The sequence below is a fragment of the Gossypium hirsutum genome, chromosome A05 (assembly GCF_007990345.1).
Source record: "Gossypium hirsutum isolate 1008001.06 chromosome A05, Gossypium_hirsutum_v2.1, whole genome shotgun sequence".
NCBI lineage: Eukaryota > Viridiplantae > Streptophyta > Magnoliopsida > Malvales > Malvaceae > Gossypium > Gossypium hirsutum.
The window spans coordinates 44,298,579-44,315,255 of record NC_053428.1 but is presented as its reverse complement, the minus strand read 5'-3'; the positions used below and the strand labels follow the sequence as shown (position 1 = coordinate 44,315,255).

Genomic DNA, 16,677 nt, shown 5'->3' with positions numbered 1-16,677 from the left:
CTCTTCCCCAAACTTTTACTCTTCTCACATCCCATCTCCTTTTTTTTTTTGGAATATTTTTCCTTCAAAATTTTACTCCCCAAACACCCTCAAATTTTTTTGTTTTCTCCCTAAAACTTTTACTCCTCTTCATCCCATCCTCATCTACCCCAAACCCATTCCCGCCTTCTTCTTTTTTTTTAATATTTTCACTCCAAAATTTTACTTTTCCCATTTACTTTGCCCCAAAATTTTACTCCTAAAAAACCCCTTAAACTTTTACTTTTCACCTTTTATACCTAAATTAAAAATCAAAACCATCCAAAAAATCCCTAAATTTAGATAGTAATAACTTTATTTATATATACTATTTATATTATTAAATTAAATTTCACATTTGGTACTATTTACATTATTGAATTTTTAATCATAATGAATCTTTATATTAAAATTAAATTAATAATGATGCTATAAAATATTTGTGTTAAAATTTTATGTTAGTAGAAATTTCACATTTTATCTTTAAACTAATTTTTATTAAAAAATCACATTTTTACATTTAATATATTTTTTTAATTTCAAAATGCATAGTGACAAGAATCAGAAGATAATTGAAGCAACTAGCAAGCAAAGAAGCTAACCCGTATATAAAAGATTAATAAATAAATTATGAGGTGATGAAAGTTAATAACAAATTTGATTACGGTGGAACCCAAAGTTATTTTTTAAAAGTTAACTCGAAAAAATATATTCGATTTGAATTCCTTCTCACTCAACTGGATTCGAGAAATTTTCAAATCGAGTTAAGATGATAAAATAGGATTGGTCAACTTGGTTAACTCGAATTTTTTTCATTCGATTCGATCGAACGCTCACCCCTAGCTGCAGGGCATAAAAAAATATTTCTTTGGGTCACACCCATGCTTTTGGCGTCACCAGTATTTGTACATGTCCAAAAAAACATATATATTCTGAGGGGAGAATACAAAAAAAAAATTAATAATAGGTGGAGCCAAAGGCATCGCTGTCACCAATTTGTTGATAGTGCCATAGCATTTGGCATCATTAGTGTCAAGGAATTCAACAATATTCTTGCACTGGCGCCATAGAGGATGGCATGACCACCATAGTGTTTCCATAGAGAATGGCATCACTAGCCCTAAATATATTGATATTTATTTAACATGGTGTAATTGTTCAACTATAAAAGAAGAAAAGAGAGAGAAATTGTTGTGTTTAGCACAAGAGAGCCTGTAAATTGTTTTGAAGATGAATAACCTTGTGTTTTTGGTGTATGTTCTTTTTTATGGAGAAATTGTAGAAAGTGACGTTGGCTGTATATTTCAAGGTTGGCAGAGAGTAGGGATACGATTCAATAAAACTGTGAAGTAGTAGAAATGAAAAAAAAAGTAGGATTAAATATAAGATCGGTACTTGAACTTATCCACATCTCCCAAATTAATACTTAAGGTTTTTTTTTGCCCTAGATTGGTACCTGAACCTTTTTCCGTCAACTAGTTTCGTACTTTTTTTTTAACGTCGTTAAATCTTAGACAGGTGGCACAATAAGATTATGACACATGGCATGATGATATCATCATGATGTCATAATCTAAAAAATATATTATAAATTAGTAAAAATTATTTCTATTTTTTTTATTTCCTTCCTTTCTCGTATTCTTTTATTCATTCTTCCTCTTATCACTTTGCCTTTTTCTTTTCTGGGTTCTTTCAACATTTTTGAATTTCTTTGAAAAGAAATTTAAGAACATTTCTAAGCTCATTTTTTTCTTATTTCTTCCTTTTTCCGATAATTCATTAGAACACAAAATCCAGAACATCACAAACACATTAGAACACCCATCAATCCATTAAAAATATCAAGAAAATTAACATCACAAACAAAATCCATTAAAAAATTAACATAACAAACAAAAAATCCATCAATTTATAAGAACACAACCAAACAAAAAGAAAATGATGAGAAACAAATCAAAACCAATACCCATTTCAAGTTTTTGGGTTCTTAAGATTTAGGCCGGGGTCGATAAATCTAAATGGTCAAGACGCTGGATGCGGTGAGGAGAAGCCACAATCAAAGTTCCATGATTATTCAACAGTGGTGGCTCAGTTTGATGTTGAAGAGTAGCGACAGTGAAACGACGACCAGAGGCTTTGAAAACAAAAATAAAGTAGAAAAAATTAGGAGTAGAAGAAATAGAGAGAAAGAAAAGTCAGTCAGTACTTCTCCGATTGGTGAGGGAACTGAAACAGGTAGAAATGACATCAGAGCAAGGTGACAGCAATGAGAGAACAAGGAGTTCTCTGTGAAAACAAATCAGAAATGATAGTGCAAGAGGAAATTTTTGATTGATGCTATTATTTGGACTGGAGAATGAATGTCGATGATAGCGTTAGAATGCGACTGTGGTGTATGCTGACGACAACTAGGGTTTGGACAAAAGGGAGGAGATTAAGAAGAAAAGAAAAAAAATAAAAAAGAAAAGAAAATGGAAACTGGAAACTGGAAACTGGAAACTAGAAACTAGGAACTGGAAACTGGAAATTGGAATAGGAAGGGAAAGAATAAAAGAAAAGGGAAAAAAAAGTGAACTAGAAAAATAATTTATGACATCATGATGATGTTATCATGCCACGTGTCACAATCTTGTTGTGTCATTTGTCTCATATTTAAAGGCATTAAAGAAAAGTACCAACTAGTTGACGGAGAAAAAGTTCAGGTACCAGTCTAGGAAAAAAAAAGAACCTTAAGTACCAATCTGAGAAAAGTAGACAAGTTTAGGTATCAATCTTATATTTAACCCAAAGAAATATCAGTGCAAAAATAGCTTTCCATTGTGGGAGGGCGATGTCAAGATTATTTTACAAGTTTCCAATATTTGTAGATCCGTAGAAATTTACAGAGATACAATTGTTAGATGATGATGACTTGGGCACTATGATGGCAATATGGCGCTCGACTGGGACCAAGAAACCCCAACTAGTTGAGTTGTTCACTGAGTTTGTCGATTTAAAGTCCGTTGAGAATGTCACTCCAATAAGTTAATATTACGGGTTTGATTTTGATCTTAATGTCGGATGGATAGATCAGTCAAGCTATGGAGGGACATCGCAAATTTCCAAAAATCCAAATTATGGTGGGAGTTTGTATAACAACTATATTTAGGGTCCCCATCTATAGATACATCCGGAGATGATAGGCACTAATGCAGACGGTGAAAATGGGTCTGATAATGATGCAGATTCTCATCATGATATTGAAGATTATAGTGACCTCGATCCAGATGAGGTTCTAGACGATATCGACGATAAAGGCTCGGAGGAGGAGGAAGATGTACACCCCCTTCTTTCAGGAACCCAAGTCATGACATTGTTATATAGAATGACCTTGGGATGTAACACCCCCACGCCTAACCCGATCGTCGAATCTGAGTAAGGAGAGTCACAGGTTGTTTCGATTAGAAAACACACATATTCACTTTTCTTTAAAGAAAAGAACATTATCCATTTGGCAGGTACCCCCTTCATCAGAGCGGTATTCCCTTAGTTCAAGACCATTTTTTATTTGGAAACATAATTTAAATAAATACCCATTGCATTGAGGATGCACAGAATAACCCATTGGTAGCCACTTAATTAACATTAATAAGTCACGTTAGCATTATGTCGTCAAAGCTTCCATTTAGCATTCAACGTGTTCAAAATATCATTCAATACAAATTACAATTTTGAAATTGGCAGTTTCTAACAATCAACCTAACACCCTCAGCAAAATTCATGCTAACCCAAAATTAAGAAGGCTCCCAAATGGCCACAGATCTAGCTGTATCCCTTCAATCACCACACTTGACCTAATAACTTGAAAGAAAGAAGAAATTGGGCAAGCTCATATGAACTTAGTGAGCTCTAAGGAAAAACGATGCCACCTTCGTTACTATCAGACATTAAGAGAAAGGGACTCAACTAGTTCACCATATTTGGCGAATACATTACTCTAGCTTGCAAAGTAACTAGTGGATGCTGCCACAAATCAACTTGGCCTATGGCGAACAACACTATTTTCTATACTCATATATAACAATTGTAACACCCTTAACCCGTACCCGTCGCTGAAATAGGGTTACGGAGCATTACCGTAAAAACATAACTCAAATCATTCATTTCTAATGTTTCATAATCATTGCAAAATCCAATTAAACACATGCATAGCATCCCTAATTCGAGCTCTCAAGGCCTTAGAAACACTTTAGAAATGATTCAAGACTAAATCAAAAATATCTAAAACTTTATAAAAAAGATGGAAAAATTCACATTGCAGGGTTCACACGGCCGTGTGATTCATAAAGCTGAGACACACGCCCATGTCTCAGGTCGTGTAAGCATTTAAAGTAGGGACACTCGACCAAGTCCTAGCCCGTGTCTGTGCCAGTGTAACTTTCTGACTTGGTTTACACGGCCAAGCCATATGCCCGTGTGCCAAGCCGTGTAACTCTCGTAATGTAACCTTTAAAAACCTACAGGGGACACACGACTGTGTCGCATGACTGTGTGGACAAGAAATAAGTCATTTTCAAGCCATTTCTCTCACTCAAAACATGTTCATACATATAAGCCATTTACACCTATTTCAAGCATTAAAAATTGTACTTAACATATGCATAATAAAACTAGATCACTATGGCATTTTTGCATACAACCAATATTGTAACACCTCTCACCCGTATTCAACGACGGAATAGGGTTACAGAATATTATCGGACATACAATACATTTAAACAATACATGCAATCATCATTCAATCTCAACAATTTGTCCCTAATACGAGCCTACGAGGCCTTAAACATACATTAAGAGTGATTCGAGACTAAACCTTGAAAATTTTTCTGAAAACAGAGGACACACGCTCGTGTGGCCAGACACACGGCCACCAGACATGCCCATGTCATAGGCCATGTGGATATTCAAAATGGGAGCATATAGTCGTGTCCCAGCTCGTGCCTGACCCCGTGTAACTCTCTGACTTGGGTCACATGGCCAACACACATGCCCATGTGGCTAGCCCCTGTGCCCTAAAAATGGCCACACATACCCGTGTGCAAGGTCGTGTACTAGGTCGTGCCAAACCTGTAGGGTATACTGAGTTATCCCACACCGCCAAGTCACACGCTCGTGTGTGAGGCCGTGTGGAACATGCTGACTTAATTTCAAAATTAACACCATGGGACACACGGCTGTGTACTTGATCGTGTGTCACATACGGCTGAGACACACACCCATGTCTCCATCGTGTGGACAAAAATAGGCTATTTACCAAGCCAATATGCCACCCAACTTTGCATGTACCTACACAACCCAAATAGCACCAATTTAAAGCATAAATGAACATCTAATTTAGCCATAATCAAGGCTAATTCATACCATTTCCAATACTAACAACCAACATGCTCATAACTTATGTTTTACTCAATCAAAACATAACAAAACACATATACAAATCAACTAACTAAGCCTTTACCAAACATTCATCATTTTGCACCAATTCACAAGCACAACTCAAATCTAATATCAACCATATAACATTTACTATATCAATATCCACAAGCCTCATAATATAAGCTATTCACATATCCATCCATGAACTCAAAATATCAACCATATATGCACATATATGTACATAACCAAATTCACCAAATTAAGCCATATCTCATGGCTATATTTATAATTCAAACATAAACATTTACAATGCCAATTCACATGGCCAAATTCATTAACAAGTTATAACCAAAATCAGTATCAACCCATATTCAAAATGACTCTAAATACCTGTACATGCCATATATTTAAATACCAAAGTTCATAGGTACCAAAAGATAGATGGATAGTGTGACGATGTCTCCGACGATCCCCAAATCCGAGCTAGCTTTGAATTCACTATAAAACATAGAAAAGTAAACGATGTAAGCTATAAAGCTTAATAAGCTCATATGTAATAAATTTAAAGCAACTCTATAAACATAATTCAATAATTTGAATACACCAATATGTAGCTTACATTAGCTAGCAAACCTTTCAAATACTCATTCACAAAAGTATATACTTTCATCATCATTTCTTCGATCCAACGCTAAAATGATTTATGCACATACCTGTACTGTCTCGTATCAATCTCATACAAATTCTCATCTTTCATTTACCCATTGAACCATTCAGAATAGAAGTCGGATACTCAAAGGTCTCACACGATAAGTACCTATACCATGGCTCGTAGCTAAATCAAGGTAACTTATCTCTGAAGTACTGATATCATGGCTCGAAGCCAAATCGGCCGATATGTATAGCCCAAAGCCAAATCGGTATAATTCGCATCCAAAGTGCTATATCATGGCCCGAAGCCAACTCAATATATCCCCTAATGACATGTCACTAGCATCCTAAACTATTCCTAAGGTTCAATCGGGATTTAGAATATCAAATCGTCGTCGAATCACAATCATTTATATCCATAGTCTTGTATTTGCAATTTATACAATATCAAAACATATGAAATACATTTATATTGAAATTTATCTCATACGAACTTACCTCGGATGTGGAAACGACGAAATAAGTCGTTTAGTTAACAACTTTCGCTTTCCCCCGATCTAAATCCGAATTTTGCTTTTCTTAATCTAAATATATTCAAAATTAACTTATTTAATCATTTATTTATTCAATTCAATCCAAGATATACATTAGGGCTATTTTACACATTTGCCCCTAAACTTTCACATTTTTACAATTTAGTCCTTATTACACAAAATCACAAATTCATGAAATTTCAAAATACTCATGCTTAGCTGAATTACTATTATGCCCTTAGCAGCCCATCTTTTTTATTTATTTCACATTTTATCCTCAAATTTTCAACATTTCTTAATTTAATCCCTATTTTGCAATTTCACTAAAATCACTTAACAAAACTTGTATATCTATCAACAAGCATTCATAATCTATCAAGAAACTTCAAAATACACATGTATTCATCAATGGCATCATTCAAAATCTTTAACATTTTTGCAAAATAGTCCTTGTGCTAGCTTGTACTAGATGCAACGATCACAAAAACATAGAAATCATTAAAAATCGAGCAAATTGCACTTACATGCATGATATTATGTTGGCCAAACCTTAAAAAAACCCCATGGCTTCTTTATATTTTAAATTTCGGTGAATATGAAGTAAAAGTGATGATATTCATGTTTTGTTTCATTTAATTTAATCTTTAATAAATAATTTACTATATTAACCTTATAGTAAAACCATTTAAACACCTTAATATATGTCCATATATGTCCACTCATGCAATTAATGGTCTAATTAGAACATAAAGACCTTTACTTTAAGGTTATATAGCTATTAGACGCGTTTAGCTAATAGAACAACATTTTTGCACTTTACGCGATTTAGTCTTTTTTCTCAAATTAACCAACCAAACGATAAAATTTCTTAACGAAATTTTCACACCAATATAATATCATACTATAAACATTAAAATAATAATAAAATAAATATTTTGACCTCATATTTGTGGTTCCAAAACCAATGTTCTGATTTGACCAAAAATGGATTTTACAAATATGCCCAAAAGGCACCTCAAACATAAATATTAAAATCAACCTAAACACATACATGTTTTGGCATGAACCAGTATACACAACCACAAATTATCATTCCATGACACCTTAACAAAATATACCAAATTGATCATTAAAAACATACATCTACTTGACCATTTTAACATTAACCATTTAAGCACCAAAATGTCAAAATGTCATCACTCATAAAACCAAAAATATATACATGCCAACACATACCAATTTAGCCATAAAACCATGCATCAATTTGATCATATTAACCACAACCAAAAAAACATCAATAGTACCTTAAGTACCTCAAATCCAAGGCAACATTTCATGCCAATATCATCAACCAAAATGACATATACATGCCAAACTCATAAATTAAACATTAGACATAGTCCACCTATACATGCCATTATAACCATGACTAAAACATCAAAATCTACCTATAAATTCGATGGATAGTGTGATAGATCTCTGACTAGCTTCCAACCTGATCGAGCTTCGGATAATCTGTCAAGTAAAGGAAAATAACTACGTAAGCTATGTATGCTTAGTAAGTTTTTATAAACTTTAAATATAATATTTCATTTCAATAATAGACTTTATAGAGTAAACATAAATCTATGTCAATGCCATAAGATTCATAAATTGATATAATCATCAACCCACAAATGTGTAAGTTCATTAATGTCACATACATGTATCATTCATAATATGATAGGATTTCATGGGACTTAATAGATAATCATCAACTTTTCTATAGATTATACACTTTCAATTCTACTTTCTTTTTATTTCGTTCCCAATGCCTATCATAAGCCTAACCCATATTCTAAATTCCCGACTTAGTGATTTTTCCATGACATAGTTATATTCATTCATAGCATATGTAAACTTCTCACATATAATACATCATTCAAACTCATTACTCCCTTTTAATCAAATTTCATTTCAACTATGAATTTACCATTTCATTACCTTTCCTCACCCGTTTCATATACATAACACACAAGATATACGTATAATATCAACCATGACTACAAACTAGTGCATTTAAACATAGCTCGTTTGGAATCAACTACATAATCAACCATTGCACAAAAAATTACATGCTTTGATTTATTTCCCCTCTTCATGGACATAAGCACGTTACCAATTAAGCACTTGCCGTTTCAATGTATTTCATTAAGATTAAGCATGATATAATTCAACCATAAACTTGGCACAAGCCCAAGCACCAACAACAACACATGATGGCATAATTGAATATAATTCATGTGAACTTAACATAGATAACCATTATACTAGAGCATGACCCAATTGGATCTATTATCCTTCATAGCATATCATTTTTTCCATATATCATCTTTTCAATAAGTTTCATATTCACCTGTCTTGGTTCATATTGAACATTTATCATTGTCACAGGATAGTGATTAAAACATAACTTAGCAATATCATCACATGGTAAAATATGGTATATAAACATGACATCACTTAAACCATACCTTTCAAATCATGAATATTCATACTTTTATTATTGGTACATCATACCTTTCCATATTTGTCGTAGTGAAGTCAATCGAAACCCTTATTGCTCACATCAGTATGCTAAACAAAAGTCGAAACCATTTTTTTCTTTAATCGATGGTCGAAACCATCCCTTTTCATATTCGATGAACACTGTAAAGATAATTGAAACACTAGTACACATTTCATATTGTGTCATAGTCCAACTACTGTTTCACATGTGCACTGCCATGGTCTTAAGCTCATAGAGCCATAATCTGGTTATAGCCTTATCATTAGAATGCCATAGCCTAGCTATGGTCTTATATATATATATACACTGTCATGGTCCAACCATGGTCTTATGTCTGAAAAACTGTCATAGCCTTGCTATGGTCTTACATAAACATTGACATGGTCCAACCATGGTCTTGTGTCTAAAAAACTACCATAGTGTCTCATTTGTTTCCTTCAAGTTAACAAATTTGATTCAAATATATACAAAAATAGATAATAATTTATTGAAACAGTAATTAATCAAACTAACCAAGTTATGAACTTACCTGGCTAAATTGCAGAAATGACAAAGTACAGGGGCACATTGTTAATTTTTCATTCTCCTCGATTTTCCACTCGATCTTGATCTAAATTAATAATTTATTCAATCTATTAATTTATACAGTAAAACAATGTATTTATGCAATTTAGTCATTTTTTAAATTTTTACAAAATTGCCCCTAATATTTTACTTTTATTCAATTTAGTCCATGAGCCTAAAACATGCAAATTAACAATTTTTATTGAAATTTCGTAATATTTGAATATTTTTAGCTTCCAATACAGCCCAATTTGCAACAATTTCACATCAAATCCTTGTACTTTAACTATTTCAATAATTTAGTCCATAATCGGAAAATTCATAAAAATTACTTAACAAAAATTTTTTAAATCCCAACCAACATTTCATATTCATTATTTAACATCTAAAATCACAAGGTTCATCAATGGCAACATTCAAAATCTTTAACATTTTCAAAATCGAAGGTACGGGCTAGCTGGACCTAGTTGCAACGATCTCAAAAATATAAAAATTATTAAAAACGGGGCTAAAACGGACTTATATGCATCATCATCCAAAGCATGGCTGAATATTAAGCTCTAGTTATGGCTTCCTTCTTCAACAAATTCGATGGAACCAAAGTTAAAAGAAGATGATGCCATTTTTTTTATTTGTTTTAATTTTCTTTTAATAAGTCAATTACTAAATCAACCTTTGTTATAATATCAAAATTCACCTATTTAATGTCCACCTTTGTCCATTATTTATAATAATGTTCTAATTACCATCTAGGCCCATTTTCCTTCATTCAATAAGCCATTTAATTACTATAATCAAATAGTGATCACATTTTACACTTTTTACGATTTAATCATTTTTTGCTTAATTAACTATCGAAACGTTAAAATTTTTCAACGAAACTTTAATACCACTTTAATGCCATAAATATTTATAAAAATATTTACGGCTTGGTCTATAGAAACGAAGTCCCGATCCTCATTTTCTAAAATCACTTGGCCTTAGGGTCTTACCACTTGAATTTAATTAATCATTTGAATAGCATAAATTATCATATCAAAAATCTTTTTAAAACCATATTTGACTCGTAAATATTAAATAATAATATTTATGAACCTACTCGTCAGATTTGGTGGCCCCGAAACCACTGTTTCTAACACCATTGAAAAACGAGTTATTACAACAATCATGGGCACATCTGCTCCGCGAATACGCTACTTGTGTGGACTATCATTTATGACTGACAGACTTACTGCTCATGCTTTCATACATATTAAGTATTTAAGTTATTAAATTTATATATTGACCATTGTTTCTTAAATTATTTTTTTATATTATTTATATATCGTTAAATTTTTTTTTACTTCGCTTATTCTTTTTTGAATTGAATTTTGATTTTATCCTTCAATATATAATTTGTTTGTTTATTTTAGTATCCTTTATGTATTTATCATTTTAATATAATAATCTTATCTCATAAATTATTTGTTACTATTTATTGTTTTTACACATTTGCATGAAAATTGATTATTTATGGCATTACTCCAAGTCGTGTTTGCATGAATGTTATTGCACATATATTATAACTGGTATTGTTCTATTCATTATTCTCTACGTTGTATTTTGCATGGAATGATAATGCATGAATGTGTATCTTATTTACAATTACATATGCGTAAAATGATAATGTATATTGTGTGATTTACATCATTATTTATTTTTCCTCTATACTACATTTGGGTGAAAAGTTGAAGCGTATATTATATAGCTTAGTTTATTTAATATTAATCTTTTGTAATATATTAAATATATCATTGCTTTAAAAATTATTACATTCGATCCAAAGGAATTAAAAATAAGGCAATGTTTTTGGTACTAGGGAATTCGGGAAATAGTGCCCTAACATGCTAGGTTGCGATTTCCCGTTTGTCTAAATGCCTAAAATATCATTCTAAATAAGTTTTAAAAATCTCAAGATGATTTCAGTTACGAAAGTTTAAAAGTATCGTATCCAAACATGCTGGATGTGATGTTTATATTCTTTGAAGTGAAAGGATCTTGATTTTTAAATTCAAATTATTACGGTTTTAAAAGAGATCATATTTCTAAATCCTTTCAAACTTTTGACATTAAGACAAAACTATTCAATTTGGTACCAATTTTGGACGTTGCGAGGGTGCTAACCCTTCTTCGTACGTAACCGACTCCCGTGCCCGTTTTCTCATAATTTCGTAGACCAAAATGTTTTATAAGATGATCCAATCACACTTTAAAAGGTTGGTGGCGACTCCCGTCTTTTCAAAACCTTTTTCATTTAAAAGGAGGTTTCGACAACGAATTTTATTGAAACTGCATGAATTTGAGTTTACAAGGGCATGAAAAGTGTGTATATTTCGTGTTTCCAGTGTACCATTGCAGTGTCCTCTGTCGGTGGTGTGGTTGTTGGTTATGGTCCATTTTCTCCTCCCCCGACCCGTGCTGGTCATTATTCATGTACGACCCTTGAGTTGTATTCAACACATCAGAAAAATCGTACGTCGGGTTGAAGCTTTGGCCAAGCGAGGTGGAGTACACAAAATACAAGGGTGTCAATCCAAACGTATGAACCACCATTGATGATTACGATTGCTACTAATTTGAACTGCAACTGGCCATATTCGGATGATATGCATAGCTTTAGGAACTCTCCCCAAATGTGTCAACCCACAACTCTAGATGGGAAGTAGTCACCAGTGAAGTGTGTGGGCTCAGAGGTTAGGGCTTTGAATTGGACTCCGCCACAGGTTGGGAAGCACGAGATAGCTGACCTCAATGGTGGTGTCGTTCAGCCACAGGTTGAGCCCCTTTTCTATACCTGTGATTCAGTGCTACCATGAGTTGCCCACCATATAAATAAAGCAACTCATTCTTGAGCAAACTGAAAAAGACCATGTTTAACGGTAACATGAGCAAGTTTCTCAATACTAATATTTGTAGCTTGGATGCTGCTGACCCAGATAATCTCACCTGTGCTATTCAACTGGGATCCTATTGCGACCTTCAAACATTCCCTTGAACCAAGGAATCCCAGGTAATCCCACCTATTGGCTGCATAACCAATTTGAACCCGTTATCACCCTACCATAACCAACGGAAAGCACTACATAACCAATTTGAACCCTTTATCGCATAAATCACTGGCAACCAATACCCTTATTGTTACTTGAAACCGTCACCGCATACACTCCCGAAAAAAACCATTAAATTTTTTGGTGTCAGAGCTCCATCAGATCACTGTTAAATAAAACACACGTTCAAATAATAAAATTTTCTAAATAAACATAAATAAAAAAAGTCTAGTCCTGATCTCCATGTTTTCTCAACACTAAATTTTTTTCTCTTCTCTCCCCTACAACTAATCAACCAACTTTCTCACTCACATTTATCCTTCAACATAATAAAATAAAATAAAATCCTTCACCTTATCTTTCATCGGGGCCATGGGTATATATAGTCTTTTGGTGCCACTAATGTAAATGTCCCCAACCAAAAAAAAAATTCCCTCATCTGGCAAAAGGTGATCACTTCATTATCTATGGCACCACCAAGATGGTTACCCCATTCTCTATGGTGCCACCTCAAAAAAATTTTGTTGGATTCCCAAACACAGGTAACACCAAATGCTATGGCATTACCAACAAATTGGTGACGCCAATGCCTTTGGCACCACCTATTAAAAAATATTTTTTTCGTATCCTCCCATTGAAATATATATTTTTAAGACATGTACAAATACTAGTGACGCCAAAAACATTGGCGTGACCCACGGAAATTTTTTTTATGCCCTATAGCTAATTATTGGGTGAAAGTGATAGGTGACACCTATGTTTACGGTTCAAAATAGGTCATTTACGTACATGATTTCTAAAGTGAGTCATTTTCGTAAATAATTAAAAATTTTGAATCATTTTTATAAAAAAGGCATAAAAGTAAACCAACAACAATTTTTTACCACTGTGTAACTGTTTACCAGCTAAGCAGCTGGAATTCAGTCACTTTAACGCTTATAATGACTGCTTCTGTCTGGTATGGTTCACGTTTATACATGATACTTGTCTTTATTGAACAAAGGAAATAAAGAAACTAAAGACCCTTTCAATTTGATAAAAGTCACACTTCAACATTCAATAGCTTCCTTGCCATGCCACGTACCCAGACTCCCCCAAGTAATGGCTTCAGAGTCATTCTTCTCGTGGCTATGTGTTCTTTTGCAACCACGGATTGTGCAGATGCGGCTGTAAGTTTCATCATTTTTCTCAAGCTTCATTTTTGTATCATCATCTTTATTCATTATCTCATAAATTTCGGCCCTGAAACAAAGTGTTTAATTAGTAACATAAAGTTCTGCCATATGATTCTCAGTGGATAAATCATGGAGGTGACTTAACTAACAGAAGGTATGCTGCTGGAGAAATACTTCTCAACCCGCTAACTGTCAGGAACTTAGCATTAAGATGGTCATTCTTTGCTGGCAAAGACATATCAGCAACTCCAGCTGTTGCAAATGGAGTAGTCTACTTCCCATCATGGAATGGATATTTGTATGCAGTGAATGCATTCAACGGTGCTCTAATATGGAGACAGAATCTCAGCGAGTTAACTGGACAATCTGGCACTGGAGTTGTTGTAAATGTTACGGTCTCGAGATCGACCCCGACAGTTGATGGGGACCTGTTGATTGTAGGGATATATGGACCAGCGGTAGTGATTGCTGTTGCACGATCAAATGGGAGACTTGTTTGGTCTACTACACTAGATCCCTGTCCCAGGGTTCTGATCACAGGATCTTGAACAGTTCACATGGGGTTAGTCGCCTTTAGATCTGCGTTTCCAGTGTTTCTTGTTTGCTAATGATTTTATTTACCTGATTTGCTTGCAGGGCCTACTATGTAGGAGTTTCATCTCTAGAGGAAGGATTACCACCAGAGCAATGCTGCACTTTCAGAGGCAGCGTTGTAAAGCTAGCCCTACGAACTGGGGCAATGTTATGGAAAACCTATATGCTTCCAGATAATGGAGGCAGGTTGGGAGGATATGCGGGAGCAGCTGTATGGGGAAGCAGCCCTGCAATCGATACAAATAGGAGATTAGTTTATGTGGCCACTGGGAACCTCTACACAGCTCCTGCTGAAGTTTTGAAATGTCAAGAGGAGCAAAACAATCAGACAGCTAAACCAAGTCATCCTGATAGGCCCTGATACAAACTACAACTCGATTGTAGCACTGGATATCGATTCTGGAAGGATCAGATGGTCCAGGCAATTGGGGGGCTATGACATTTTTTATTTCGCTTGTTTAGTTCCAAACAACACTGACTGCCCTCCGGGTCCTAATTTAGATGCAGACTTTGGAGAAGCTCCAATGCTCCTCACTATAAGGTCTAATGGAACATCTCGTGATGTTGCAGTTGCAGTGCAGAAGAGTGGCTTTGCCTGGGCTTTAGACCGTGACAATGGTGATATAGTCTGGCTTAATGTAAGCATGAACAAAAAGAGATTCTAGTCACATGACACATTTGGATTTTTTTTGTTAAATTAAAATTTGAGTTTCTCAGCTGGCAGGTCCGGGTGGGAAGGAAGGAGGAGGACTATGGGGTGCAGCCACAGATGGGAGAAGAGTTTACACCAACATAGCAAACAGCGACCGCAAAAGCTTCATGCTCACACCTTCTAACCAAACAACAACAGCAGGAGCATGGGTAGCTTTAGATGCCAACACAGGAGAAATCATATGGTCCACGGCAAACCCAAGCAATGACACTGCCCAAGCACCTGTTATGGTGGCAAACAATGTCCTTTTCACAGGTTCCGTAGCTTCTAACGGACCCATATATGCCATCGACACCAACACAGGGAACATACTATGGACATATAACACTGGTGCTACAGTGTACGGTGGAATATCAGCTAGCTATGGGTGTATTTACCTGGGAAATGGGTATACAGTCGGCCTGGCAAAATTTCACCCTACTTGGACTCCAGGAACTTCACTTTATGCATTTTGCATTGTCTAGGCTAGGCTATGCCAAGCTAGGCTGTGACTGACCTTGGCAAAGCCTGCCACTAAGAAAGAACTAAGCAGAACCAACAGAAAACAAACAATTAGTTCAACCCTAAAAATCATATTCATTCAAACTCATTAACAACGTCAAGTATATAGTAACTGCAATAGTAATAATACTAGTAATAAGCTTTGCCTTTGATAGCAAGTACCAAAGGCAAGTGAGGACAAAGTGCTTTCGAAACTTGGCACTCCAATTCCACATCCTGATCTTTAAATTTCAAGCTCACATTCAATAAAGTACTACACCCTCTTCAATAATTTAGTGCATGTTAAACCCTAAAAATCAACTTACCGTAACCAAACATCCATATTTATGATAGTGAAAGGGAACACTCCATTTGCAGATCAAGAACACTGTATTCTTCATGGTATTAAATGGAAAGAGATTATCATGTTTGAACTTTGATACTGAAAGGGTGAAAAAGCGGGAGCTAAAATTATGCATACAACAACAACAAAAAAGTAGAAAGGATGAAAAATTAAAACCACACCTTGGAGGGAATATTCATATAGCAAAAATGATAAGCAAAGATCTTAAACATCATGCAACAAGAACTAAAAATGTTGATATGTTAACAAAGTATTAAGGAAGTCAGACTAGTTTGGCGGCACAAGAAGGAAATTTTAGGAGCACTAAAACTATCCTATAGGCCAAACATCATGCAATCTCCGTAAGCACAGAACTAAAAAATAGCAGTATCGGAAAGCAAAAATTAGAAAAAAGACTATACCTTCAGAACAAATGCATTATTTGATAAATTCTTCACCCGAGAAGATATGCTCGCTCAGCAAGAATCCAAGCTTTTAGAACCCTGCTTAAGTCAATAACAACTAACTTAGAAGCATGATATTTTGCCGTTAGCTACT

General features: G+C 34.5%; 1 pseudogene; it reads left to right on the top strand.

Annotated features, from left to right (window-relative positions):
• The first annotated feature begins 3,193 nt into the window (after nucleotides 1-3,193).
• LOC107960081 (polyvinylalcohol dehydrogenase-like) lies at nucleotides 3,194-15,820 on the top strand (annotated as a pseudogene).
• Nucleotides 15,821-16,677: the final 857 nt, after the last annotated feature.